The 8,564-nt window shown below is 38.7% G+C and overlaps 1 long non-coding RNA gene across 13 annotated transcripts in view; it reads left to right on the top strand.

Moving 5' to 3' along the window:
• The first annotated feature begins 2,181 nt into the window (after nt 1–2,181).
• The window catches only part of LOC119285562, a 9,157-nt gene continuing 2,774 nt past the window's right edge, over nt 2,182–8,564 (top strand). For 5 of the 13 annotated variants that reach the window (XR_005139523.1, XR_005139512.1, XR_005139524.1 and 2 more), the window contains exons 1-8: nt 2,182–2,563; nt 3,146–3,324; nt 4,017–5,526; nt 6,386–6,561; nt 6,647–6,796; nt 7,044–7,087; nt 7,305–7,439; nt 8,124–8,189. This is a non-coding gene — a long non-coding RNA (uncharacterized LOC119285562). The remainder of the gene's footprint in view (nt 2,564–3,145; nt 3,325–4,016; nt 5,527–6,385; nt 6,562–6,646; nt 6,797–7,043; nt 7,088–7,304; nt 7,440–8,123; nt 8,190–8,564) is intronic. The other 8 variants (XR_005139521.1, XR_005139518.1, XR_005139513.1 and 5 more) reach the window with 8 other exon arrangements.

Below are 8,564 nucleotides of genomic sequence, written 5' to 3'. Positions count from 1 at the left end.
TTGCTTTAAAGGAAATATACAACTTTGTGCAAATTAAAGAAAAGAGTCTCCCACAAGCTTGGGGAAGGCTTCTCAAGTTACTTAATGCTTTGCCTGATCATCCTCTTAAGAAAAATGAAATACTTGATATCTTTTATAATGGACTAACCGAAGCTTCCAGAGATTACCTGGATAGTTGTGTTGGTTCTCTTTTCAGGGAAAGAACACCGGATGAAGCTGAAATCTTATTGAATAATATTTTGACAAATGAAAATAATTGGGCACCTCCTGAGCCAGCTCCTGCTCCAATTAATGATCCTATTCCTAAACCAACTCCGAAGAAGAGAGGTGTTCTATTTCTCAGTCCTAAAGATATGCAAAAGGCAAAGAAATCTATGGAAGAAAAATGTATTAAAGCTGAAGATGTTAAGAATTTACCTCCTAATGAAGAAATACATTGTCTTAATTTACCGCCTGATGAAGAAATATATGATCTTAATCCTTTATGTATTGAAGAACCTCCAGACCTCGATAACCCGACACAGGTAGTAAAGGTAAATTCTCTCTATAGATATGACAAAGCTAAAATCCCTCCTACTAAAATTGCTAGTCGATGCTTGGATGAGTTTGATAATTTTATGTTTAAGCAAGAAGACTTCAATGCTTATTTTGGTAGACAATTAAAACAAGATGCTGATATGATTAAATACTTGGGTGATTATATGGCTAATATTAGAGGTGAACTTAAACTTGTTAGCAAACATGCTTCTATGGTTACCACTCAAGTAGAACAAGTACTTAAAGCTCAAAAAGAATTACTCAATGAGATGAATAGTAAGAAAAATGATTATGTTGTTAAAGTGGCTACTAGAATTGGTAGAATGACTCAGGAACCTTTGTATCCTAAAGGCCACCCTAAGAGAATTGAGCAAGATTCTCAGAGAAATAATATTAATGCACCTAGGTTTTCTAAAAATAAGAAAAAGAAAAATGATAGAACTGTGCAAACTTCTAGTGAACCTATTGCTGAACCACCTGATAATCCAAATGATATCTCTATTTCTGATGTTGAAACACAATCTGGTAATGAACATGAACCTAATGAAAATGTTAATGATGATGTTCATAATAATGCTCAACCTAGTAATGATAATGATGTAGAAATTGAACCCGCTATTGATCTTGATAACCCACAATCAAAGAATCAACGTTATGATAAGAAATACTTTGTTGCTAGGAAACATGGTAAAGAAAGAGAACCTTGGGTTCAGAAACCCATGCATTTTCCTCCAAAACCATTCAAGAAAAAGGATGATGAGGATTTTGAGCGTTGCTGAAATGATTAGACCTATCTTTTTGCGTATGCGATTGACTGATATGCTTAAAATGAATCCTTATGCTAAGTACATGAAAGATATTGTTACAAATAAAAGAAAGATACCGGAAGCTGAAATTTCCACCATGCTTGCTAATTATACTTTTAAGGGTGGAATACCAAAGAAACTTGGAGATCCAGGAGTACCTACTATACCATACTCCATTAAAAGAAACTATGTTAAAACTGCTTTATGTGATCTTGGAGCCGGTGTTAGTGTTATGCCTCTCTCTTTATATCGTAGACTTGATTTGAATAAGTTGACACCTACTGAAATATCTTTGCAAATGACTGATAAATCAACTGCTATACCTGTCGGTATTTGTGAGGATGTGCCTGTTGTAGTTGCAAACATTACTATTTTAACGGACTTTGTTATTTTTGATATTCCCGAGGACGATAGTATGTCTATTATTCTTGGAAGACCTTTTCTTAATACTGCAGGGGCTGTTATTGATTGCAACAAAGGCAATGTCACTTTTCATGTTAATGGTAATGAGCATACGGTACACTTCCCGAGGAAACAACCTCAAGTTCATAGTATCAATTCTATCGGAAAAAATCCATCGAATATATTTGGAGGTTTTGAATTTCCTCTTCCTACTGTCAAGAAGAAATATGATATCCCCTTGTTAGAGTCTGAAGCAAAATGGAGCCTCCCCGTACGTTTGGATTGTGGACCGTCGGATCGAAATCTCCTCGCGATACAGGCCGTCGGATCTCGATCCAAATTGTTGTGGGTCGTTGGATATTTACCGGATCAACCTCGGCCATCGGATAAAATTTCAATGGCAACAGAATGCAATATCCATGGCCCCACCAGATTCCTCCCCCCACCCGTCCCGCGCCTCCTCTCCTCCGACCACGCTGCCGTGCTGCGCGACGGCGAGTGGGCGCCCGCCCTCCCCGTCCGCGAGCTCGTCCCCGGGCACGTCGGCGGCTCCCAAGCCCTCCTGCTCCGACCCCGCAGAGTGCTCGAGTCATGGAGGGGCACCAGACAGTGGTGGGCGCTTGCGCCGCTGCTCCCCATCGAGCTCGCGCGTGTGACACATCTGATGGCCAACACAGCCGTCGTCGTCGCCTTCACAATGTCACAATGGTGATTGTACAACTCTGCTGCCTCCAGCTCCAGCGCCCATCTCCACTACGGTTCATGGCTTACTTGACGAGGTCAACAGCTAATAGAGGTGCATCACCTCGTGCTAAATCGTGAGTGTAGTTGCTTTTTAGGCTAATGCCCTTTGGGATGCCATTTTTAGGTTGCAGTGTACATGCGGATAGTTAACTGTTGCCTAGGTTCTCCACGGTCCATACCTATCTATAGGAAGGTGAAATTATTTGATTAGATCTAAGTTCTTTTTTCACAGCAATTGTAGGGTATTTTAACTTTCTGTTCTAGGTTAATTAATTAGATCAAGGTTCTCTTTTTACTAGCAGGATATTTAAACTCAAAAAGGATATAAATAGCAGGGTATTTTAATCTACAGTTCCAGGCTGTGCAAATTAACATGTAAATAAACAATAGGTTGTATGTTTCTTAGTAACCCATAGGGTTATAAATGATAATTTAACATAGGAGAATCAATCTACAAGGTCTCCCTCATTTTTGCAATTCTTATCAACAGGGTGTGTGTTTGTATGATGCATAGGTTACCATATTACTGAAGTAGTATATATCTGGTCTTCTAATGTATGACCTGGTGTTTTTCTACTGAATCATTATCTTGGTTTACCCTAATTGTTGCCTTAAGTAGCTAATCATTTTTTTGTTCTCCTATGTGATGTATTCAGGTTGTTGGAGAAGTTCTCTCTTGTTGTTTCTGTTCATCACATTTAATGCTTGAAGCTTGCTAAACTAGGTGGACTTTATTTATGTCCAGCACAAGACTTCTGCCAAGATCAATGCACATCTTGATCTAGAATAAAGAGTATCCAATGGGCTCACTGACACGGATAATGTCGACAACAAGGTAGTAAGCTGGTGCATTACTATGTTCAATTGGTGCATTAGTTACTTCCTTGGTCGACAATTGGTGCATTATTAAGTATACTTAATTTGATTGTATAGATAGGGTTTCTACTTAGAGGATGTTGTTTTGGTCCTGAGATAACTAGAACAAAGAGAAGGTCAAGGCGAATAAGGATTTATTAGCAGCATGATATTATAATTGATGTGGTCCTTCCATGAACCAGTATGCGATTATTTCCAGTTTTGCAAGGGAGTGAGTAACTATAAAATTTAGCGTGTTCTAATATTTAATGCATATGTATCTTGGGATTGTGGAAATAAAAATTTACTATCCTTTGATTGCAACATCAAATGATATGTTATCTATTTGTCATTGACCATTGAAAGTTGGAACTGCCACTATACATATATGTGAGGTAATGGTAAATTTTTGGATTGTTGTTTTGTGGTCGATTCAGCTGCAAAAGGCCAGAAGCAGATATTCAAATTTGAGACCAATGATACTGTGCTTACTAAAAATAACAACTCTAATAATTGCACAGAGGATATGTCTGAAACTTTTATTTACATATTTAGCTTCATTTTATCTGATTAGAGTATCCTCAAAGTATGGCAACTATTCACTTATTTAATTGTTCTTGGCCTTTTTTTCCTTTACTTGTACTCATTGAAACCTTTCCCTTTTGTTTGTAGTGGTGTCAGCTATGGCCTGGAGAGAGATGTTTAGACACCCTAATATGGCATGTGTCGCTGAGGAGACATGATCTCCGAGCAGCCCTCCTCATAGCTCGCAGTCCAGGTCGATGCCAAATTCAATTTCTAGGAGGGTTTTTGTGCTGTGGCTGCGGGTTCGTGCTATCGGGGGAAAATATCTTTGGTTTGTTTCTTATATTGGCGATGTGGGTGAGTTGATTTCTGCCTGATTTGTTCCTTTCCATCTTGATCTGTGTAGCGTTAAGCATTTGAATGGAGCATGTATAGGCATGCCCCGGTTCATCCTAGGTGAGTGTGGATCTGCAGCTTCCTTATGTTTGATAGTCCACAATATGAATCTTTTAGGTTATCACTGAGGTTCAGTAAACCACGTCGGTTGACCTGTGTATAAGTCATTCGGCAGTCCACAATATGAATCTTTTAAATTATAACTGGGTTTCAATACACCATGTTGATTAACCTCTGTCCAAGGCGATCACGAGAATGGTTTGCAAAATGCAGTAGGTAAGGAATTTATTTATTTTAGTTCCTGAATAGATTACCTCGCCGCCTCCGCCATCTATGCTCGCCTTCGCGTCGTCTCCTTTAACCCTGTAGCATCTTGTGGCTTTATCAAAGTCAGGCCATTAATTGGGTTTTTAACAAAACAGATTCCATTTGACTTACAAATATATCTGCAGTGACGTACTATTATTAGCAGTCATCTAGATACTCTACAGTTCCAGTGATAGATGAACTGGTCTATCAAATATGCATTGCTTTTTGTATTGCCTAGCCCTGCTTCGATTACATTGTTCTGTTATACTAGATGTCTATTCGCCTGTTGTGATAGCATATCTGATTATTTATATTGTTTGACATGTATTCCGTGCAAGTCGCTTGGTTGTTTGATGCGTTCGTGCTCGTCGGCGGGACGGTGCAAGGCGCAACTCCGACGCGGTTCCTCGCCGGTTGGACGGCGTTCAGGGTCACACATACACATGATTTTTTATTTGCTATTTGAAACTGCAGTTTGAAACCGAATCTCTTTTGCTATTTGAAACTGCAGTTTTTTTAAGGGCCACACATACACATGATTGCGACTGGCCAATTTTGTGTGTCCTTTTCATGCCCAGAGTATTGCAGGTTGCACTGCTCACTTGAACCAGCATTACCTTCGAAACTGAATCGAGTTAACAGTAGATCCAAAATGTTTTTTTTGTCATTTGGTTTGTCAAAATGGTGTTTGTTCACACACTGTCGGATGCTTAGTTCAGTTAAAACAATAATGTTGTATGAGTATAAGTAATAATACTAATGCGCTTTCACTCATGCTACGACCCCAGTAACAACTCTCTGAGATGGTTGTGCTCAAATTTATAGTTCCTGGTTAATGTTTTTTTATCTTTTTACTTTCTGTTGGTTTGTTTCTTTCAGTTTGTAAGTGGTCTTGGAATCCTGTTCACTGTTGGAAACTGTTGGACCTTGCTGTTGTTGATTGGTTCATAAGGTAAACTACGCCCTGCTTTATTTTACGTTACTTGTTATGTGTTGATATCTATTATTCTTCATCTAATATCCATTTTTTGTCCTTTGTTTGGTGTGTGTTGGTGGTTTTGGGGTTGTTCCTTAATCATTACAACCAAGGCATATTAGAATTTCTTTGAAAATATCCTATACTTTGAAGTAGTTGTGCTCATCACATAGCTTGGTTTAATTTGTTGTGATGATTTGTGCTTCCTGTGAGAGTAATACTGAAGCTTAACTTCATGAGAGAAAGGAAAACACTTGGGAAAGTTAAAGTTTAGATGAGCTTTCTGTGGTTATTCCTGATGCCATTGCCGATGTAAGCTTCGCCGGCTCTTTATATTTTTATGAGCATGATGTATGTGCTTTCTGTGAGAGTAAGGTAGTAATACAACACAAGATGATGTTGCCTGCCACTGTGTATCCGCTGTTTGGGAGTGAGGTGGTAAAAACTCCATATTTCTGACATCAGAAGGAAATCATAAAAAGAGTATACATGCACTTGCTCGACTAACAAAGCTGGTACCTAAGAGCAGGCCTGGTTCATGCTTTAGGGAGGTTAAATAAATTTCAGTCAGATGCAAAGTAATTTCTAGCATTGTTGCATTTGACCATCAGTAGATCATCATATATAACAGGACTATAGAACAAAGTACAGAAAATCATAACTTTTAGAACTGATTGTATTTCTGATTCGGTGGCTTCGCTACCGTTTTAGCTTAATGACATCTTCCAGTTCCCAGCTATGCAAATATATTTGCATATGTTAGGTATAACACATGTATGACCCTATTTTGATACGCTATCCCACTTATGCATGTTAGCAATTTTTTGGAAGTTAGGTCATTAGAGTTACCAATCTGTCTTGACTCTGTAAGATTCATGGATCAATTTGAGCTGGCGAGCCACTTGCACTTCTTGAAGCTACTAACAAACCAGCAAAGGTGCACATCCCTGCAAACCAGATTGATCTTAAGACACTGGTTGAGCCCTGTGCATTGAGAGCGTACCCGTTTTGGTTAGTTCATATCTCCTATGCTTTGCTGGTTCTTATGCATGCACCCAGTTGGTCTATGTAATGATTCTTCCCTCTCCTTGTGAAGCTTGAAGGTTTCAGATGCACTGTCATCATAAAATATGGTCCCCGGGGAGTCATGGAGGTTTGTTTCCTGCAATAGACGTGGCAAAAAATCTCTGCCACATGGAGATGGTTGCTGCTGCACTGCATGTGGATACAGAGGAAAGAAGTTCAGGTATCTTTAACCATCACAACTTACTTCCCTTCTTTCTTTGGCTCACAATTTGATATAATGATTGGCCTCACTGTGTTGCCACCTAATTAATTAGGTTCAAACTGTGTGTCCCTTGCATTGGCATCTACTATATATATTGAAAGTAGTTCTATTTATCTTTGCACCTTGATATATTTTCTAAAACCACTTATTATGCTTCTATTTGTATATATGACATTTTCTGTGTTTTTGTCATGTTGATGTGCAGGCAAAATTCCATTAGGCTTTGCTCTACTCTTAGTTACCATGAGAGTAAGTAACCAACACTTGCTTACTTCCTAATATTGACTGTGCGCTCAGTAGTATTTTGATTACTCATGTCTTGAATAAAATTCTGAATATAATAGCTCGTGTCTTCTTATGCTTTTGTTTGATTATGATAAGAAAAGAAGAAATACTTTGATACATGATAGATATACATGAGCACATACTCGTGAATTTTCTATTAAATTTGTCCACTTGATTGCAGTTTCATCAATCGCTCTACATGGTGTCGTGCTTACTCTCGACATGCAATGGATTCAAGTGTGCGTAGGGAGCTTTTCTCAACCACATAGTGACAAATGCACGAGCCTTACGGTCTATGGTGTCACCGGCATGCAAGGTATACCAGGAACCATTAATCGGCCCTGCTCTACTTTTTTTGATCTGGGCAACTTGGATTCACAAATCTACGTTATTGCTGGTTGGTGGCTTGCTTGCAATATGCGTGGGTACCTTTAGACAAGAACGTATGCAATTTATTGGGTATCACATGAGGAAATTTAAAAATGCCTAATTTACTGATATTTGTGTGGTTTCCCAATGATCATACTCTTTATGGAAAGCTATATCTTTTAACCCTTTATTCGCTGCAGCTTTATCAATGTCGGGCCTTGAATTGGCTTTTTTGTAGAACATATTCATTTGGCTTGAAAATATATCTGTAGTGACATGCTATTGTTAGCAATCATCCACTTCCGCTACACTCATGTGATAAATAAATTAGCCTATAAAACATGCATTTTTTTATGTGTTATCTGCCCCTCTTCGATTACGCCATTCTGTTGTACTAAATAATTTTTCACATGTTGCAATGGTGTGTCCGAATTATTCATATCCTTTCCTAAGGTTAACTCATGTTTATTCTGGTTCGATTGATAGGAACATTATTGCTCATATGGTTATTTGTTCCTAGGATTTTGATTTCTCTGTTTCCTCTTTCTCCTCTTCTTTATCATTTTTCTTAGGTTCATGTTAACTGATTAACAGTATGTTGTTTCTTTACTATCTATATATTGTTTCGCAGTTGCTAATCTCCATTGGATCACTGCGTGGGGTCGCACATAGTGGTTGTGGCAAGTGGCATTGACAGGTATAGTTTTGTTCTCTTCTTCTTCCTATCTATGTGCAAGAAGAATAGAGGATGTTGCGTGGTTGACTATATGTTGTTTGAATTAAAGTACAAAGTCCATTTTGAAAAGTGTCGGTTATCCACGTCGTTAGTCAGTCAAACAAACATGTTACTCGGTATCCATGAGAAAATAAGTTTGTAGGTGCTGGGTGGATGTGCCCATTTTTTGTGCAGTCTAGGTAAACAGATAAAGAAGAACTTAACTTAGTTGGCACATGGATCCTAATCAGACGGTTGCGGGCTGTCGAGGGATACTGCATCAATGGCTAAAACAATTCGGGTGACGTGGCTTCACGAGAAGCCAGGAAAATCAGCTAGTGGGGTGCCCCTATTTAG

Source organism: Triticum dicoccoides, chromosome 4A (assembly GCF_002162155.2).
Source record: "Triticum dicoccoides isolate Atlit2015 ecotype Zavitan chromosome 4A, WEW_v2.0, whole genome shotgun sequence".
NCBI lineage: Eukaryota > Viridiplantae > Streptophyta > Magnoliopsida > Poales > Poaceae > Triticum > Triticum dicoccoides.
This window is presented reverse-complemented; position numbering and strand designations above follow the sequence as displayed.